This window comes from Equus asinus, chromosome 8, assembly GCF_041296235.1.
Source record: "Equus asinus isolate D_3611 breed Donkey chromosome 8, EquAss-T2T_v2, whole genome shotgun sequence".
NCBI lineage: Eukaryota > Metazoa > Chordata > Mammalia > Perissodactyla > Equidae > Equus > Equus asinus.
This window is the reverse complement of record NC_091797.1, coordinates 23,486,987-23,505,914: the sequence shown is the minus strand read 5'-3', so window position 1 is coordinate 23,505,914 and position 18,928 is coordinate 23,486,987. Positions and strand designations below refer to the sequence as shown.

Below are 18,928 nucleotides of genomic sequence, written 5' to 3'. Positions count from 1 at the left end.
GGGCTCTCCTTGAGGATCTCTGAGGCGTCTCTCAACCCTCCCTCCAACACAGAGAGACACCTGGGAGGTGTTTTCGGGGTGGAGGGTGGGAGGGAGGATTTATTCAGATTTCCACGGGTCTCTGAGTGGGACGTCTGCTACCAGCATCGCCCTCCCCCTTGGATCTTGGGCCTTTCCTCATCCGGACTTCCCCCTCCCAACCCCAAAACCTCCACCACCGCAATCCCTCCAGTTCCTTCCCTTCCCCACCCCACCTGTGGCAAAAGACATTGAGTTTTGTTTACAACCTAATTTGTCTGGATAATTGCCTCGACTTTGCACTTCGCTTTGACGGCGTGCATCAGGCTTGGGGGCCCCTTCTTCACTGGTTCACAGAGCACTTTATGGGAAATTCCCTTCCGGAGAGGGAGGCAGCGCGCGCCCGGGGTGACGGTTCACAAAGCCCAGAGGAGCTTCCCCACCTCCCCCACCCCCGGTTCAGAAAGCCCACCCCCAACCCCCACGCAAAGGGCAGCAGGAGGGAGGCAGGGAAGGACCCGGGCTGACACCAGGCCCCCGGCCACTCCCCGCGTCGAGCGCAGCCCGCCGGGAACCAATGAACCGTGTGGGAGCAGAGCTTGGCCGTACCTCCAGACTCCAGGGAAAGGCCAGGGCTTGCAAAGGGCGCCATAGGCTTCGCGAGGCCAGGGGGCATCCCTGCGGTCTCTCCACCACCCGCCTTTTTCAGGTCCGCAGCCCCATGTCTTGTGCCCAGACCCCCACTTTTCTTCCCCCGAAGTTTGGTCCACGTGGTCTTCCCTCGCTCACGGCTGGCTGCCTCGCAGGGTGGAAGTGGCTGCACCTGCTTTAGGCGAATTATGGTAGCGCTAGAAGTTGGTCTGCCCTCCCTCCGCCGCTCGCTCGCTCCCTCCTCCCGCTCTCCGCGCGCTCCCTCCTTCCCCTCCACCCCTCCTCCCCCGCCTCCTCCCGCCCCGCCCGCGCGCCGCCCGCTCGCAGCCACTCGCAGCCCGGGCTCAGTCGCAGCCCCTCGGAGTCCGGAGCCGGCCGCCCCTGCGGACTGGACAGCGCGGCCGGCGGCCGGGACGGAGCCCCCAGCCCGCGAGGAGGGCGCGGCGCAGGCGGCGGCGGCGCGGCGGGGAGGAGCCCGGGCCGGAACCAGGGCTGGGCCGGGGGCGGGGACGCCGGGGTCCCGGAGCTCCGGAGCCGGAGCGAGCGAACGAGCGTCGCGGGAGGATCGGGAAGGAGGAGCCCAGCCGGAGCGAGCGGAGCTGCCCACAAAGTGCGATGCCCCGGCGGAGCTAGGGCGCGCGGCGGCCGGCGCGGCGCGGCGCGGAGGGAGGACGCCCGGGAGCGGCGCGGCGCTGGGCGGCGCGGAGGGGCAGCCCCAGCGGGCGGCGGCGGGCCCGGGCTGCGACCCGAGCGAGCCCCATGCCCCGCGCGGGCTGACGGGCCGGAGCCCGCACGGAGCGGCCGGGCCGGACAGGTAGGTGGCGGGCCGAGCCGGGGACGCGGGTGGGGGCTGGGCCGGCGAGCAGACCAACTCCCCGGCTCGCGCACTCTCTCGCCTTCTCACTGGCTCACTTTGTGTTTGCAAACTGCCCGCCGGAGACGCGCCGGGCGCCGGGAGGAGCCGGGCCCAGGCCGGCGCACTTTGTTCCAGCCAGGGCCGGCTGCGGCGCACTGACCCCGCGCGCCCGCGACACCCCGCCCCCGGCGGGGCCCCCGCGGCCCAAAGCTGCCTTGGGAACAGGTGGGGGCTCCGCGCGGCGGCGGGAGGGGGCAGACAGCCGGAGGTCGGCCCGGGTGGGGGGGCTGGAAAGGCTCCTGAGGCCCGCCCTTCCCCAAGAATCTGGGCCCCGCCCCCTCCCGGCCTGGCCGCTGGGAATGGGGTGTAAGGGGGCGCGACCCCCCCCCCCACGCCCGGAGTCAGACAAAGACTACTTCCCGGCCCGGACTTTCCTGAGCTGGGGAGGGAAGGGGTGCAGTGAGCTCCTCCAACCCCAGTCCGTCCAGGACTCCCTAAGACGCGCCGGAGGCAGCTGGGGGGGGGGGGGGGTGCGACGGTGGACCGCGATCTCACCCGCCGCGTCGCCTCGGGTGTGGAGGGGACTCGTTTTGCTGGGGTCGCACCTCGAAGGTTTCTTTGACCAGTCAGCCCCTTTCCCCCATTCCTCGGTCAGCTCGGAGATGGAGCGGAAAACTTCTTGAGGACTTGAGAGTGTCTGGAAACGGCCCCTTTGGTTTTGTGCGCTGGTGCTGGAGGATAGGGGACTGACCTGACGGTGGTACCTTCTTCACCCCGTTTAGGGAGAGCCCCCACCTCGCCATGTAGGGGAAAGGGAGGGCGGCAGCAGGGTTCGGAGGCCGCCTGGAAAGCGTGTCCTGGAGTGACCAAGCGCCCCCCCCCCCCCAGGTTTCTAGTGTCTCCTGGACAGCCCCGCCACAGACACCTCTCTTTGACCGGCGGTCATCCCGGCCGCGCTCCTTCCTCCCGCTCCCCATTAATTCCAAACAAACTAACTTGGGCTGAGCCCGGGCAGGGCCCGTGGCGCTAGAATGCGGGGCGCCCTGAGAGACATGGGGTCCCTGGCTCCCTGGCAAAGGACCGTGTGATTTCGCGGGACGCGGATTCTGAGGCGGAGGCCCTAACGGCTGCGGATTCCTTCTCTCCCACTGGGGCGACCTCGTCAACACAGCCGCATCCCACCCGGCCCCGGACTCTCGAGGCTGGGGGAAGAGGATATGGGACCACGGAGACCTTGAGCCCATAGAGCACCGGGCTCCTCCCTTCGCACCCCTGGCCTCTTCTGCCAACCCCCGCCTGGCCGATTTCCTCGCGCACTTGGCGCCTGGGGTTTAAGGCGTCTGGAAATCACCGCGCGTCTTGCACCCCGGCCCGCGCCAGGTCTCCCTGAGGTTGACCGCGAGGCCTGGAGCAGGGAGTGGAGGTGGGGGGCCCGGAGGAGCAAACCTGAGTCTGAAGCTGTCATCCCGGCGGTTCCTGAGAAAGCCCTGGAGCATTTTGGCCCATGCGGGTTTTTACTTAAATTTAAGCATCTTCATCCCCAGCTTTAAAGCACCCGCCTGGATTATCCTAGAGCGAACTGCGTGGGGTCTGAGACTGAGGGCTGCGGGAGCGCAGCTTGAGGGGTAGCTAGGGCTGGAGCTGGAGGCTGGCCCGGGTGCCTCCTCCCACGCAGAAAGGGCGAGCAGCGGCATCCTCTATACGGAGGGTCTGACTAGTCCCGCCGCCAACACAGTGGGTAATGGACACCACTGGGAATTTGAGCCTAGAAGCTCACTTTCCTTGGAGAACCGGGACCAAACCCTATGGAAGCTGAGCATTTTAAGCGGGTGGGTGCTGGGGCTGAAGACTGGGCTGGCAGGGCCTCAGCTGCCTGAAGGGGAGCCACTCACTTCAGACAGCCGCGGTCCCAGACAGCCCCTGCCCAACCTGGCAGAAAACCGGCTGTGGAGAAGGGGAAGTGTGCAAGCTTGGGTTTGTTTTTTTTTTTAAACTTGAGAAACTTTGTCTTTCCCCAGGCCTGGCAGGAGGGAGGGCCCCCGGACTGTGCTGTGGGCACCTGGATGGCTCGCTTGCTCAGGCAGCCTTAGATCTGAGCCTCTCGAAAGCAGGGCTGTGCCTTGGGGGGCTCCCCATCTGATGTTGCTCCCACTCTTATCAGTGGGGCAAGGTGGAATGGGGAGGAAGTGGTGCTGTGGGTGCCCCCTCCCCCCCCACACACCCAGGACCCCACTAAGATCTGAATTGCTCCTCCTGGACCCTTCAAACGCTGTCTTCCGGGGCCCTAGCCTTGGCACTAAGTTGAGGGAGACTGCAGGAACCTTCTCTCCTGGCACTAAGTGCTGGGCTCCTGGGTGGGGTTGTCTATCCTTCTCCCAGTCCTGGGCAGGTTTCCCAGGAGTTATGGAGTTGGGGAACCCCTGAGCCCCTGGGGAGAGAAAGGCCTGACACCCATGCTGGGGAATGCCGGGGGCAGGGCAGGTTGGGCCCAACTTGCAAAGGGACCTGTCCTGTCCCTTTCTCTGTGGGTGCCCTTCTCACACCTAGACACCCCCACCCCACCCTCTTTCTTCCGCCTTTGGCCAGGAACTTCCTTTCTGGCTGCTGGCAGGTAGGTCCTTTCTTGCCAGGAATGTGCATATCCTGCTGGGCCCCTACTCCAAACACACCTCTTCCTTAGGGGGAGGAAAGTAGGGGGACGGGGAGTGGGGGCTTCCTTTGATCCAGTAATTCCCCAAATGTTTGCTGAGCCCCTGCTCTGTCTGGGCAGGTCCCAGGCTGGGCACTGGAGTGCCCAAGCCGTGAAGCTGGGGTTTGCTCTCTGGACCTCACACTGTCGGGGTAGGAGAGAGAGGTAAGAGAGAATAGCAGGGAGAGGAGGAGGTGAGCGGAGGTGTCTGTTTCAGATGAGATGTGTAATGTGCCAGGGGAGGGGAGGGTCGTCACCCCCAGAAACCTCCCCTGCTCGGCTGCACCCTCCCTCCCTGTATCCTAACCCTTTGCTGCCCTGCTGTCTTGGTGGTTTTCGTGTCTCTCCAGCCGAAAAGCAAGCCCCTCCACTCCCAACAGGCACAATGTCTTTACTTTTCCAACAGCCCAAACATGCAGAATAATCATTTCTTCCATCCAGGGAGCTCCACACAGTTTCCCTTCATGGTCTGACACTTCTCCCAGTTGCCCCACACCAAGGCACGATTTTTGACAGGATTCTGAGACTCCATTGGCTGAAATGGCTGCCTCGGACTTGGTTCCAGAATTCTGGAACCCAGGGCAGGGAACTCGGCTCCCTGGGGCAGAATACCGGTCAGAGTGGAAAAGGCTTCAGAACTTGCCAGTAGTGATGGGGCTCTGGGGAACTTAATTAAGCTCATGGAACCTCACTTTTCTTATCCTCACCTTAGAGAGCTGGTTTAGGAGTTGAAAGGGCGAGCAAGTGCCTGGCATGTGGTGGTGCTGACTCAGGGGTGGCCTTTCTGTTCCATTCCCAGCACTGCCAGGCCATGTGTTGGACTGAATACTGGAAATGCGTGAGTATGAACCTCCATTTTATGGGTTGGGAAAATGAAGCCCAGAGAAAGCAGCAACTTGTCTGAGGTTACACAGCTAGTTAGTGGTAGAACTGAGACTAAAATGTGGGGCTCCTAACTCCCAGTATAACCAGTAGGGCTTGAGCCTCTGCTGGGGGGCAGGAAGAAAGGAGGGCATGGGAGGGCCTGCCAACTCTCCCCTCTCTCCACAAGCTCGGGCCTGGGCCGCCCCTCTGCCCTTCACTGAGAAGGCTGTGTTTCCCCTTCCTGTCTTCCCCTTAAAGGAGGGTCTGGATTGAGAACCTGCTATTTCCCACCTACACACAACCCTAGAATGTCCAGTCGTATCCCCCCCACCAGCTCCAGCCCTCCTAAGGTACTCGTGGAGAGAAATAAAAATGGGAGAGAGAATTCCCCAGGACACAGAGCAGGAAAAATGGCTGGTACCATTTCTCCAAAATAGGAGACTTCTACCATGTGGAACCCTAGCCTACACAGCTTTATGGAAGACAAGTTTGGCAGCCAGTCTCAAAATCAATTTGGGACCTACTCCTGGATGGATCATCTCGAACAAACAAAAAGAAACTTCCCCCTGAGCCTGAAGTTGCTGGCCCGTTCAGCATCGTCGTCCTGGATTCTCTGTGGAAATGCACACCTTCTTTGCCCACTGCCGGTTAAGCCATGCTGGGCTCACAGCAGGAACTCTCTTGACTCCAACCTCGCAGGCCACCGATGCAGTGGTCTTGTGAGATGGCGCTCAGTGGGTCCCTCACAGAGCCTGCCTGAGCTAGACATCAAGAGTTCCCACACAAAAGGTGCACAGTTGAACTGGACCACAGGGCATTGGGCTGTGGAGTTCAAGCTTCTGGTGCCTGGAGGGTGCCATCCAAGCCTGAACCTGGCTGATGCCCTCTCTTCCCTTCATCCCTGTCCCAGGACTCCTCCCCCCAGGGTCTATACAGCCCTTGCCTTTCCCTCCCCAGCCCTGGCCATAGCCATGCGGCCTGTGTCCCGAATCCTACCAGCTCTGCCCACCTCCCCACGCTCCATCCTCTGTCCAACTGGAGCCTCCGGAGCTGGAACCTGAGGGTGAATGGGGTCGTTGGTGGTACAGGACGGGTTTTCTCTCCCACTGGGAATTTCTGATGGCACCTGACCTGGGCTTCCATCCAAATGAGGGAGTTGGGGGGAGATGGTGGGTTTTCTTCCTACGGTAACAAAGTGGAGTGTGTATAGAATGGCGACCCTCTGGCATTTGTTCAAGGCAGGCAAGGTCAGTGGGGCAGAAGTTACCCAGAATTTCCACTAGTGAAGGAGGGACAATTGATGGCAACTTGAGGGCAGGGTGGCTCCGGGAATAGAGACCCGGACTCCTCATCATCTCCATTCCACAAACGTTGTGGAGCTCTCACGGTCTGGTGGTGCGCAGAAGGGTGGCAGTGAAGAGGCTTAGTAAGAGGTGGCTTGCTTGCAACTTGGGGAATCAGAAGTGGAGCAAGTGCCTCAGCGCCCATCGTTTGGATTGGTACTGGTGACGAGGCAGCTCCCCAGCAGGAACAGGATGCCTATGTTGGCCCCCAGAGAGCCCTCAGGAGGGCTGCGATGTGTGAAGGGAACTGGGGAGTGGATGGGTGAGGGGGCTTCCGTTCTGGTTTCCTCAACTAGGCAGGCGCCCTTGGATTTGGTTCCTCAGCTCTGGAGCCCATGCTTCGAGGAGACCCTGGGGAAAGAAGTTGGTGCACAAGATGGTAGGGGTGTACTTCCTCCTTGCCTTCAGGGGTTTCCTGGACAGATAGCATCTGCACCGTGGAAGGAAAGTGCGCGGCCGGGAGAATTCTGGGGAGGATTTGCAGGAAACTCAGGGAGTGGCCGAGGCTGTAAAGCGCTGCGCGTGGAGATGTTCCCCAGCTTCTCGAGGCTCCCGCATCCTTGTATTAGAGATGGAGGCGCTTGTTTGCGAAGGTCGGAAGTCTGCTTGTTGAGCGAGGGCACAGAGTTGGTGCACTTGGGAGGATCTCTCCTTGAAGAAGCCTCCGCGATTTCCCCGAAGAGCCAGGGCTACCTGGTCTTCCTTCCCCAGTCGAGCGCGCTCTCCGGGCCAGGGCCAGCACTTCCTTGAGACCCCGCGAGCGCAGGAGTGCGAGTTGCAGAAAGCTCCTTGATCATCGCCGAGACCTGAGCTCCGGGATGCAGCGCCGGGTGTCTGCGGCCCTCACCGGAGCGCCGAGAAAATGCCCGGGCGCAGGCCGACTCCGCGCGGCGCTTGGGGGTCCAGGGAGGGCTGGAAGAGCTGGCGGCTCGGGCAGTGTGGCCTCCGTCTTAACCACCGGGAGGGCCGCCCGCGCCGTGTGCTGCCCAGGATCCTCGCTGTTGGGGATGACTGCGCGGCTGGGTCACAAACAAGTCTGGACTCTCCCGTGAGGGGTACCAGTAAGCGCACTGCTGCCAACTTCCTAATTCCTCTGTGGCCTTAGGCATGACCGTCTTCTCTCTGGGCCTCAGTTTTCCTAACTGTACAGCTGGCAAGGGAGAACCCGCACTTCCCTCTCCCTGGCCTCCCCTTCCCGCAGCTGCCGGTGGGGTGTCAGGCGTCAGGCGAGTAGAGCCTGGAAGGTCTCAGTGCATCCCCCTTTGTTCCGCCTCGGCCAAGCCTTCTGTCTCTGCCCGTCCTTCCGAAGGGGCGCTCTGGAGCACGGGGCAGGCGACCCTGCGGCCCAAGCTAGTCTCCTCCCCAATTAGGCGGCTGAGCCTGATTAAAGGGGGGCGCTGTCCACCCCCTCCCGCCCGATCCCCATCGACGAGATTTCTCTTCATCAGAATCTCACATCCTCCAGAAATTAATTTGATGCCTCTTGTTATCAATTAATTGAATCTCGTAGGGAGAGAGAGCTCAGCGAGGCTGGCTGCGGCTTGGCCCTGGTGCGTCGCCCGTTCTGCCCTCCCCCTCACACCAGGACAGCCTCACCCTTCACCGTTTCTCTTTTACGGCCTTGCTTTCAATTTTACTTATTTTCTAACATAAAACCACTGCTATGTCCAGCTTGGCTTGGATGGTACCCATGGGCTGGGCACTGCCTGGGATTCACTGGGTCTGCGCTGTGGGGGGCCCCTTCCTCTCCCCTTGGCCCCCTTTGATCCCACCTTAAATCAACAAAACCTCACCCTTTGGGAATTCGACCCTGACTCTGTGCTGCAGGGGCTGCTGGTGAGAAACTTGGAGAGGAACGGGGTGTGTGTGTGTGGGGGGGGGGTATCTGTCTGGAGAAAGACTCCAAGGAGACTCCCCCACTCCACACCCACCCTAGTTGGGGGAGCAGGGCACTGAAGGACCAGGCTACGGACCTGTCAGCCGCTGGGATTTTGTTCCTGTGAAAGTTCCATCTTTTTAGAAGAGTCATTTAAGAGCTGTTGCCCCCACCAGGGCTGACCCGCTGAATGCACAGGTGTGTGGTACCTCCGAGCTGCCCAACAGCCAGGTCAGGCATCTAGAGGAACGAGCCCTCAGCATTTCCAAGGACTCTTAGAAGCCCAGACTCTGCCTCCTGAATGGAAGGTGAAGGAGGAAGGTTCTAGAAGACGTCTCAATGTGGGAGGGGATTGTAGCAGGCACGGGTAGGACTCGGTGGTCACCAGACCCTGACTGAGAAATTGTGCCTTGCCGTTTCACATACCTCCTTGTTCTGATCCTCACAACCACCCCAAGAGATGCTCCAGGTATTGATATTTATTCCTCTCATTTGACAGGTGAGGGGCCCAGACCCAGAGAAGTGATGTAGCTTGCCCAGGGTCACACAGCTAACTGGAACCTGCCTCTCTGGAATGCTGGCCATAAGGACTGAGGTCACAAATTGACTAACTTCACCCCTTATGAGTTTTGGTGACCCACACAAAATTTATTACAATGGTAAATTTCACATAAATATCCCCACTTCAAGCTTCTTTTGAAAAAACCCAAACCCTGTCAACACTGAGGCTACATTTCTGTGTGGTTAGGATAGACAGGGTTTGAGTGCCCTCCGCTTATCACCTGGGAGGCCAGCCTAGCCCCTGAGGGCATTTTGGTTAGCAGCTCCATCAGGGGGATTTCACTTGTCCTCAGTATTCTTCAAGGAAGAGCTAGGAGGACCAGTGTCTGAGAGACTCTGCAGGGTCTGTACCAGAGCTCAGAAAAGACCTTTAAGGACCCCCGGACCCAAATCTAATCCCACACAGCTGCTTAAGAACTGATGGTGGTGGATAATTTTTTTCCTTCTTTTTACCATGGACGGAATTATAGGGTCTTGTGTCTCCAGGGGCCTGTTCCAAGCTGAAACCAGCCCGGCCCTGTCCACGTGAGCCCCTCTGTAAAAGTCAGTACCCTCCTACTGCCCCCCCACCAAACTTAAGGACTTTTTGTTGGGGCTGGGGGAGACTTTCTTCCAAGAACAGAGCCACTGGTGGGGACTAGAGAAGAACTGGGCAGACGTTGCCCTTCTGGAACTAATCTTGGAACAGGGAGAGAGATGTGAAAGGGTGCTGAATCTCGCATGTTCAAATGTGGATGTGTTTGGATGCCCCTGTGTTGGTGCCCAACATCCCTGTGAATGCCGCACCTAGATATCATCAGAGGAGACAAGGGAGGGGCCAGGGCATGTCTGCAGGCTGGGCATAGCATCGAGGGCCCCAGCGAGAGCCAGACCTAGCGCTCTGTCCCAGGTTGGCTGGAGCCCCTCCTGTGCTCACGGGAGCCCCCTGGTGCCAAGGGCACTACCAGAACTGGGCTCCAGATGGCCGCTCAGGTCCTGAGCGAGTTGCCCCCACCCCTTAACCAGCAGGCCCCCCACGTAAGACGTCACTATTTAATTAACCATCTCTGATTAACCAAACTTGGCATTCGGCTCCTCTTGCCCTCATCTTTCCCAGCTCCGAATCAATGGCTTTGATATGCTAATTAGGGAGTAATTTAATTTCAAAAGGCCGCAATTAACAAGGGTGTTGTGGACATGCTGTAGTTAAGCGGAGTAATCTAATTTGCATTAGTAACAAGCGGGGACTAATTAGAAGCTTAATTAGACACTTAGATGGCTCTTATGTTTACTTTCTTAATGAGATGGAGTGGGATCTTTGGTTCTTTTTCTTTTTTTTTCTTATTGTTAAGTCTTCCTTTTGGTCATGGTACTACTAAGGAGTGTGGAGGGAGGCCACCTTGGGAGGGCCGGGTAGGAGCATTTTGGAGCCGGAGCCAGTGAAAAGTGAACTGGGGGTGGTGGGGGCAGCGTGGGGGGAGGTTCAGATTCCAAGGAGATTCCAGAGTGACCGCCCTCCAGGCCTTGTACCTCTGAGGTGGGACTAGAGGAAGAGTACTGGTTTGGGAGTCAGAAGAGCTGTAGGGTTTCAGTTTAGCTCAGCCTCTTAGCAGTCAGGTGACCTTGTCAAGTCACTAGACGTCTCCTAAGTGTGGTTCCTTTGTCTGTCAAAGTGAGTGCCAGGCTGAGTGGGGAAGAGAGGAGGAGACAGGGTAGGGGAAAGGGCTTTCAAGGACTCGCTGAGTGGAATGGTTGTTATTAAGAATAAAATGTATTCACAAATTGTGTGCCCAGGCTTCACTTCCTTGGGGGGTCAGCTCAGAAGTCACCTCCTACAGGAAGCCTTCCCAGAGCACCGCCACTCCCTCTAGGCACTCAGAGCCCCCCAGTGTGTATTTAACATAACATTTGTAAAGTTGTGTGAGTTGTGTAGGGCAGAGGTTCTCAATCCTGGCCACACTTGAAGTTTAGCATGCTTGGAAAAACTTCTAAAATTATCCATGCCTGGGTCCCACTCCCCAGAGAGTCCAATTTAATTGATCCAGGGAGGAGCATGGATATGGGTGTTTTTTTTTTGTTTTTTTTTTTGATGCTTGTCTTTGCCTGTGTATCTCTCTTTCTCCTCCACCAAATTGTAAGCCCCCCCCCCACCCCAAAGCAAGGGCTATGTTTTATTCAGCTCTATATGCCCAGACCCCAGGGCCCACTGTGCTCAGCATCAGTTGCAGGCAGAGCCCAGCCCCCCCCCCCCCCCCAGCTACGTGCCTTGTAAACTCACCCAGATTTGACAGAGTCTGTAGGGTTGGGGATGCCTTATGCTGGGTCTGAGAATCTTCTGGAGAAAGAGCTGAGGAGAATGGACGGAAATCAGTAAAAAGGTGAAGGGCTGGAGAATCCTGCGACATGGCTGCATTGCTGAAGGGCAAAATTGGTGCAGATTTTATGGACATCAATTAGGAAATAAATGTCTCAAGAGCCTTAAAAATATGCAAATCCACCTTCTAAATATGTATCCTAAGCAAACAGTCAGAAATGTGGAGTATTCTGTTCCCAGAGGGTGTTTATTGCAGTCCTAGTAAAAATAGGTAACAGTCTGGATGTCCAGCTCTAAGGGATTGGCTGAATAATTTCTGGAACAGCAGCCCATTCGAGCAGCTATGTGACCACTAAAAACTGTTGCTTAAAATATTCGATGTCATGTGGAAATGGTTATGATAGTAAGTGGTGAGTGGAAAAATAGGAAAATTCAAACCATGTACAGATTATGACCCCAATTTCACTTTTTAAATGTTTGTATGCCAAAAGAGAGTGAAAATGGATGGATTGACTGGAAGGGGTGTGGCCAAAAGGCTGGCTCTCTGGATGGTAGAATTATGGGTACGATTTTTTTTTCTTTATACTTTTTTTTCCTTCCAAATTTTATACTAAGATGTCTAGTACTTTTATGACTAGAAAATAAAGTTATTTGAAACTTGGGAGAGAGCCTGACACTGATCGCCCAGGATGGCGGCTCACCTTCCAATCCGAGGCTTGTTGCAGCCTTTTATTGGTTTTTATTTTTTATTTTTCCTTTTTCTCCCCAAAGCCCCCTGGTACATAGTTATATATTTTTAGTTGTGGGTCCTTCTAGTTGTGGCACGTGGGATGCCGCCTCTGCATGGCTTGATGAGCGGTGCCACATCCGGCCCAGGATCCGAACCGGCGAAACCCTGGGCCACTGAAGTGGAGCTCATGAACTTCACCACTCGGCCACAGGGCCAGCCCCTCGTTGCAGCCTTTTAGAGAGCACATCCGCTCCCTGCCACGTGCACTAAGTATCAGGCAGAAGTGGGAGTAGGGAGGGGAGCCAGCCTCAGACCCACACAAGGGGGAGTCCTGAAGTCTATGGGCTTGGAGAGGGACTAGGCTTTTTCCGGAACTCAGGGAGCCCCGTCTGCCTGGGGAGGGACACTGCTGGCCTCATCAGAGAGCCACGTAGTCATGTGACTCACACCACCCCCTTCTGGTTTGGGGACCCATTGTGGAACCAGAGAGACATTCTGACCCTTGGGTCTTGCTCTTTCCTCAAGTGCTGAACCAAGGGCTGGGCTAAGGCAAGGGGATCAATTTTTAAACCATAGCCCCCTCAGAGCCGGGTTGTGGCAGGACCTTCTGCGCCCCCATAATGATAGTAACTACCCTTCTCTGAACGCCTTCTTCATGCAGGATCTTTCGATAGCACAGCAACCCTGAAAGGGGCTTGACTGATATCGGCTACATATGACAAATCAGGAAATCGAGGGTCAGACTGGTGACCGCACTGCTCCGGGCTCTTGTGACAAAGGTAGTAAGAGTCCAGAGAACGGTCTGCAGGCAGGATGGCAGATGAGAGGCTGACTAAGGGGCTGAGGTGAAAGTGGCTGCTGTCTGAACCACCAGCCCCCTCCCCTGGTAGCCTGAAGCCAGTGGGCCTTTGGGGCCTGAGCTGGGTGGGGGAGGGGGGCCCCTGGGCCTTTGGATGACAGACTGGGGAGCATCCTTCAGTTCCTTGTGATGTCAGTGCTTTCTGCTCTGAACAGCTCTCTGCTTTATGTCCCTTGACACAAGTAGGATCTGATAGCAGGATGGCTAGAGAGAAGGGAAAAGAAAGAGAAAGAAGGAAATATAAGGCATCCTCATGCTCTGTTCTATGTGGTACCCATGTGTGTGTCTTTTTATATAATCAAGAAATGTGTCCATTTCAAAGACTTTTAGCTCTGGAAAAGTCTGAAATTGGTGACCTCTCTTGTGAAATAAGGAAATTTGCATATGCCATTTGCCCTGCATTCAGTGTACACTGTGCCTGGCCAGTACCTACTCACCCTTCATTTCTGAGCGTATATGCTATTTCCTCAAAAAGAAGGCCTTCCCTGTCCCCTTCCATTTAAATTAGATTCCCCCAGTTATTCCCTGTACTCACATTTGATAGGATGTATTTTATTTGAGCTTATTTGAGTCCATGTTTATCATCTGCCTCTCCTCACGGGAACGTAAGCTCCTGGAGGGCAGTGCCTGTGTCTTTCCGATTCGGGTCTGCATACATGGAGCCTAGCACACTGCAGGTGCTTAAATAATGTTGAACCAATGAATGGATGAGGGGTCACTGCTGGTGAAATATGCTCCTGGCCAGCCACTGGAGAGAGAAGAATGACTTGGTTCCTGGCCAAAACTCTCCTAGTGACTAAACTTTCCAAAAGACTGCCAGTTTACCCAGAAAAAAGGGAAGGAGAATAGGACCTCCATCATTACCAGCTGCCCTCAAAGTATCTGGGACACTACAGCACTGGCTTGGTCGAGTTTTGTAAGCCTGCAGAGGGTAGGGGCCACATTTCCGTTTCCTGCAGATAGATCCTCAGTGCTTGGCACTAAGTCCCTGTCGAAAGAATGAATGGCTTTGGAGATGAAGTATCTTGTTCTGGCCACCAGGAAGCTCATAACTAAAGTCAGTGCTCGTCATTGGAGCCCTGTTGCCTTGGACAAGCAGTATCAGCATCACCTGGAAACTTTTTAGAATTGAAAATTCTAGGAGCCAGCCTGGTGGTGCAGTGGTTAAGTTCACGTGTTCTGCTTTGGTGGCCCAGGGTTCACCGGTTCAGATTCTGGGCGTGAACCTACGTACCACTTATCAAGCCATGCTGTGACAGGCCTCTCACATATAAAACAGAGGAAGATGGGCATGGATGTCAGCTCAGGACCAATCTTCCTCAGCAAAAAAAGAAAGAAAAGAAAAGAAAGAGGAGCTTGGCAGCGAATGTTAGCTCAGAGCTAATCTTCCTCAAAAAAAAAAAAAAAAAGAAAGAAAATTCTCAGGCCCACTCCAGACCTATTGAATCAGAAACTCTGGGCCTGGGTTCCAGCAATCTGTGTTTTAACAAGCTCTCCAAGGTGATTCTGATGCGCTTAAGTTTGAGATCCTCAGGCTTAAGGTTTTAGTCCGTTTATTCTCCTGCCTACTACCCCATGATAGTATATTTTATGAAGCTTTTATCTGTCTTTTATTGCAGTCTGCTTCCCAATCTCTCTTGGAAGTTGATGGGGGTATACATGATAAATAGCACGGGTAGTCCAGTTTCCTCCATTATACAGAGGAGAAAAGGGAGGAATTGGCCCAAGTCACACAGCAAGTTGGTGATAGAGCTGGGGCTAGATGCCAGGTTTCCCAACTTCTGGTCTCAGGCTTTCAGTTTCCTCGACTAGAGTATAGGTTTCCGGAGCGCTAGAATCAGGGTCTCCTAACTTCAACTCAAACCACCCCCAATTGCTCTGGGTACAGGTTATCTGTGTCCACGCCCCCACCTGCCAGCTCTCTCTTGAGAGCTGGAGATGTACCGCGTCTCCAGCTGTGCGCATGCACGTGTGCGCCCTGGGGGACGCGTGTCCCCGAGAGCGCGCCGGGGGCTACCCCCCCTTCCCTCCCTCCCTTGCTGGTAAACTCCCGACATCCATCAGTCTGTTAATTGCACTAATTAGAGATCGCGGAGGTGTTAATTGGAAAACCCTGGTATTGTGCCTGTTTGGGGAAGAAAACGTCAATAAAAATTAATTGATGAGTTGGCAGGGCGGGCGGCACGGGTTCGCGGCGAGGCGCAGGGTGTCGTGGCAAATGTTACGGCTCAGATTAAGCGATTGTTAATTAAAAAGCTACGATAATTAGTACTCCCTACGCCATATGGGCCCGCGGAAAAGGCACAAAAGGTTTCTCTGCGTATGGGGCTCCCCGTTCCTCTTCCCCTCCCCTGAAAGCACCCTAGCCCTTGGGTCCTCCCTTTGGCCCCCAGGTAGGTGGAATAATTCGTCACTTCCGGCCAGGGAGGGGACGGGGCGGACCCGCCAGTTTCTAGGCCGCCCTCTCTGCGCGCCCGCCGGGGTTCTTCGAAGGGCCAGGAGCCTCGGGGGAAGTGGGAGCCCCCAGTGGCCCACAGGCTCCCCCAAGCGGAAGAGGCGGCTGCGGCTTTGACCCAGCTTCCTTCCTTCCTTCTGACGGCGGCATCTGCGGCAGCTGCCGGAGCTTCGGGGCCTAGCTGAGGGCCCTGACGTGCTCTGGCTCCCCAATGGGAACCCTGAGAAATGGGAGACTAGGATCTGCATAAGGGCAGGACCAGAGCCCCAGACAGAAATCCTAGAATGCCTGAAATAACTCAGGCCACGGTGGCTGTCCCCTGCCCCCAAGCCGTGGTAGGAGAGGGGTCTGGGAAGGCCGGAGTGGGAGATCAGGGCCTCAATGTTGGCAGATCCTACAAAGACTTCTACTTCCCTCTTCCTTGCTTGTTGTATGAAGACAAAAAGAGCAACCAAGTGAGTTGGGTGAAGGCAGAGACGTGCCCAAGGTCACACAGTGGCCCTGGAAGCCAGGTGGTCTAATTCCCAGAGCTGTTCTCCTCTTCTGCAGGTGTTCATCTGCTCTTTGCTAAGGAAATGGGTGACTAGGGGAGGAGTGGGGATGGGAGGGTAGGAGTGTGTGGAGAGAGGCAGAAGGGCAGGAGTGAAACAAAGAGGGGGCTCGGGGAGGGTGCCGCCCTAGTACCAGAGCAAGCAGCTCAAGTCTACACTGGTGGAGCCCTTTGGGAAAGGGACCACAGCTGTGGCTCAAATGGACCCTCAGTGGCTCCACCAGCCCCTAGAACACTGTGGCGTCATGTGCCCATGCTTGACTAGGGAGTTTTACTCCTGGAGCTTCTAAGTCAGTAGAGACCTTCAAGACTACCTCTCCGTGGGGAAACTGAGGACCAGAGAAGGAGGAAGGCAAAGGAATCACAGCTGGTGATGGCTGAGCCCAGGCCACCCCATCCCCCGTCCCCTGTCTTCTCTAGCCCAGGTCCAGGGTCCCAAGGACGCTGACTTCCTTTCCCTACCCCCACACCCTTGTAGTTACAGGGCACTCATATCAAGGCTGGCCTCCAGCACCCCAGCCCATCCCCTCCCTAGCTGGCTGGGCCCCAGGCACCTAGAGCCTGCTCACCCGCAGTGCAGGGAACACCCCAGTGCTATTGCAACACCTGGTGGAGAGGTAGGCAGGAGGCAAGAGGCTGCTGGTGTGTTCATCCTGGGAGGGCAGGTGTCTCGGGGCAGAGGTGACGGTGGGAAGATGCCTGGTAGCATTCAGCCACCTGCAGGTTTGCAAGGGTGTTGGTGGGCGGGAACATGGAAGGAGGTGAAGGCCCAGGGAGGGGGCAGAGCGTGCCCCATGGGAAGTAACGCCATTCATACACCCTGCGGAAATGACTTTTCAAATGCATATAATCTCAAGCATGCAAATGAGAGGCTTGCTTCACCCTGTTTAATATGAATGATCGGCCCTTGAATAGCTATTATTATACGCCACATTGCAGCAATTATGTCGTTCACTGGGTGTCGCTCTGCACCCCCCCAATAAAAAGAAAAGAAAGGGACAGCTCTGTTTGCATCCTCCTTCCTTTTTTCTCCCTTTTTCCAAACTTGCTGCCCGATCTACAACTTTATGGTGTGTGTGAGTGTTGGAAGGGGGCACTCTCCCTTACCCCAGGGAGGGAACTGCTGGATTCTCTTTCCTTTCTCCTGTGCACACACACACACACACACACACCCCTGAGGCTCTGGTCTTTGTCCCCTGGGGCCCAGGAGTTCTCAGATCTCAGAGAAGCTAGACTTGGAATCAGGGCAGGCAGCTGCTCTCCACCCCCAGCAGGGCCAGCGTTGGGGGAGAGGGAAGGCAGAGTGGGCCCCTGCCATCTCCCCATCCCCCTCATGTAGCTGGAGCCCAGGCCTGAGTGGGGGAAGGTGCTCTGTAGGCTGCTGCTGAGAGGGATCTGGGTGGGTGGCTGGGGGGAGGGGGGGCCGGAGCCCTGTGCTCTGGCGGGTGGAGGATCGCGCCCACCCCATCCATCATTTGGCAGCCACTGGCCCTCAGGCTGACATGGCCATTAAGGCCTGAGACCAAGTGCTCAATCTCTTCCGAACCATCACCCCCAACCCTGCCCTTGCCCCTGGCCCAGCTCCTCGCAGAACCCAGGAGTGGGAGCAGCAGCTGGGGAGGGGGACAAGCCCTTGGGAACACACAGAGAAATGCACCAACACAGGACACTCCAGCAACATGGGGTCCCTCAGGAGGCCACACAGAGCCACTGGGACACCTGAGTCACAGATGGAGAGGGACCACAAGAGCAGTAATGTGGCACATGTGTGAACTGCTGGGCTCTCCATGGACCTTAGCAGCTCTCTGTTTCCATGGACCTTAGCAGCTCTCTGTTCCCCTACCCCCATGCCCTGACACTTCCCCCGACTCTGCTTCCAGCAGGGACAAAACCAGAGCAAGTGGCCCCCTTGTCGAGTGAGGGAAAAGAGCTCTTCTGGAGTGAAAGAATGTGGGGGCAGGAGGGAGATGCTCTTGGGAGCTGCCACCTTGCGGAGGGCACTAGGGAAATAACGAGTGTCTTCCAGCAGTTTCTCTAGTCTGCCACCTGCAAGGTTCAGGGAGACCTGGTGGTTGTGGGGTCTGCCTAGGCCAGAAGGGAATCAAGAAGGGAGGAAAGAACACTGGCCGGCTCCACAGGCCCCGCTGGATGCTCGTGGCTTCTGCCCCTTCATCTCTGTGATCTGGGCCAAGTCTTTGACCTCTCTGAGCCTCAGAGCCTTAACCTGATTGGAGCTTACTCTGCCAGATAGTTTGTCTGGGCTGTTTTATTTCCTCTTCCCAGGACTCTTAAGTGTCTGGGATTAATTACTTCTACAGGCAAAGAAACTGAGGTTTAGGGATTTTAAGACAAGTGTCAAAGGCCAGTAGTAGACACCAACCATGTCCTGTTTGACTGAAATCCTTGTTCCTCTCAAGGGACTGTGGCTTTGGGGATACTTGGGGACACCCCAGACTTTGAGAACAGCTCTGCATACTGCAGTTCCCCCGCCTGCATCACAGCAGGTGTGCACAAGCCCTGAGATAGCGGCACCTCCGCGAGGTGCGGATGGAACCTGGGGTCTCCTCCTCACCACCCTTGACCATCCCAAATGTACCTCTCTCTTTCTGGGGAGGTTTCCACCACTCCTAGAGAGACCATTGGGGGAGCCGGGGCAGGGCGTGGGATTCAGGCCTTGCCTCTTTACCTTGGGTAAATCCCCTATTTCTCTGGATCCTCAGTTTTCCCATCTGTAAAACTGGGATGATAACAACTCTCTCTCACAGTTCTCGTGAGAAGGAATCTTGGTGCCTGTGGAAACAGTGAATATTCCAGAGTGTCCTCCTTTGACCAGGCGCTGGGCCGAGGGCTTTAGAATGGAAGGTCAGAGAAGTGGGACCCCGCTGCCTTTGCTGCACAGCCCCAGGCCCAGCCAAGTATCAGGCTGCCAGTAGGTGCTGGGCAAATGGCAGCCGTTTTTGCTGTGGCACAAACACTGATTGGAGCCTTTCTATGTCCTGGGGAAGGAGACGCAATAAAGAGGCCCTGCCCCTGGGGAACAGACACAAAGGCCATTACAGGTGTGTGTTGGGGGAGGCAGTACCTGGGTCCCAGCAAATAGCTCATCCACTCTTAAGTCCTTGCAGGACCCTCCACCGGGGGTCCCTCCCTGTTCTCCAAAGCCCCTGTGGCCTGGAGGGAGAG

At 56.4% G+C, this 18,928-nt stretch overlaps 1 protein-coding gene across 4 annotated transcripts in view; it reads left to right on the top strand.

Annotated features, from left to right (window-relative positions):
* The first annotated feature begins 1,343 nt into the window (after nt 1-1,343).
* FOXP4 (forkhead box P4) overlaps nt 1,344-18,928 on the top strand; it is a 50,778-nt gene continuing 33,193 nt past the window's right edge. For all 4 annotated transcript variants that reach the window (XM_044776657.2, XM_070514962.1, XM_044776656.2 and 1 more), the window contains exon 1: nt 1,344-1,483. The gene's annotated coding sequence lies outside the window, so the exon portion shown is untranslated. The remainder of the gene's footprint in view (nt 1,484-18,928) is intronic.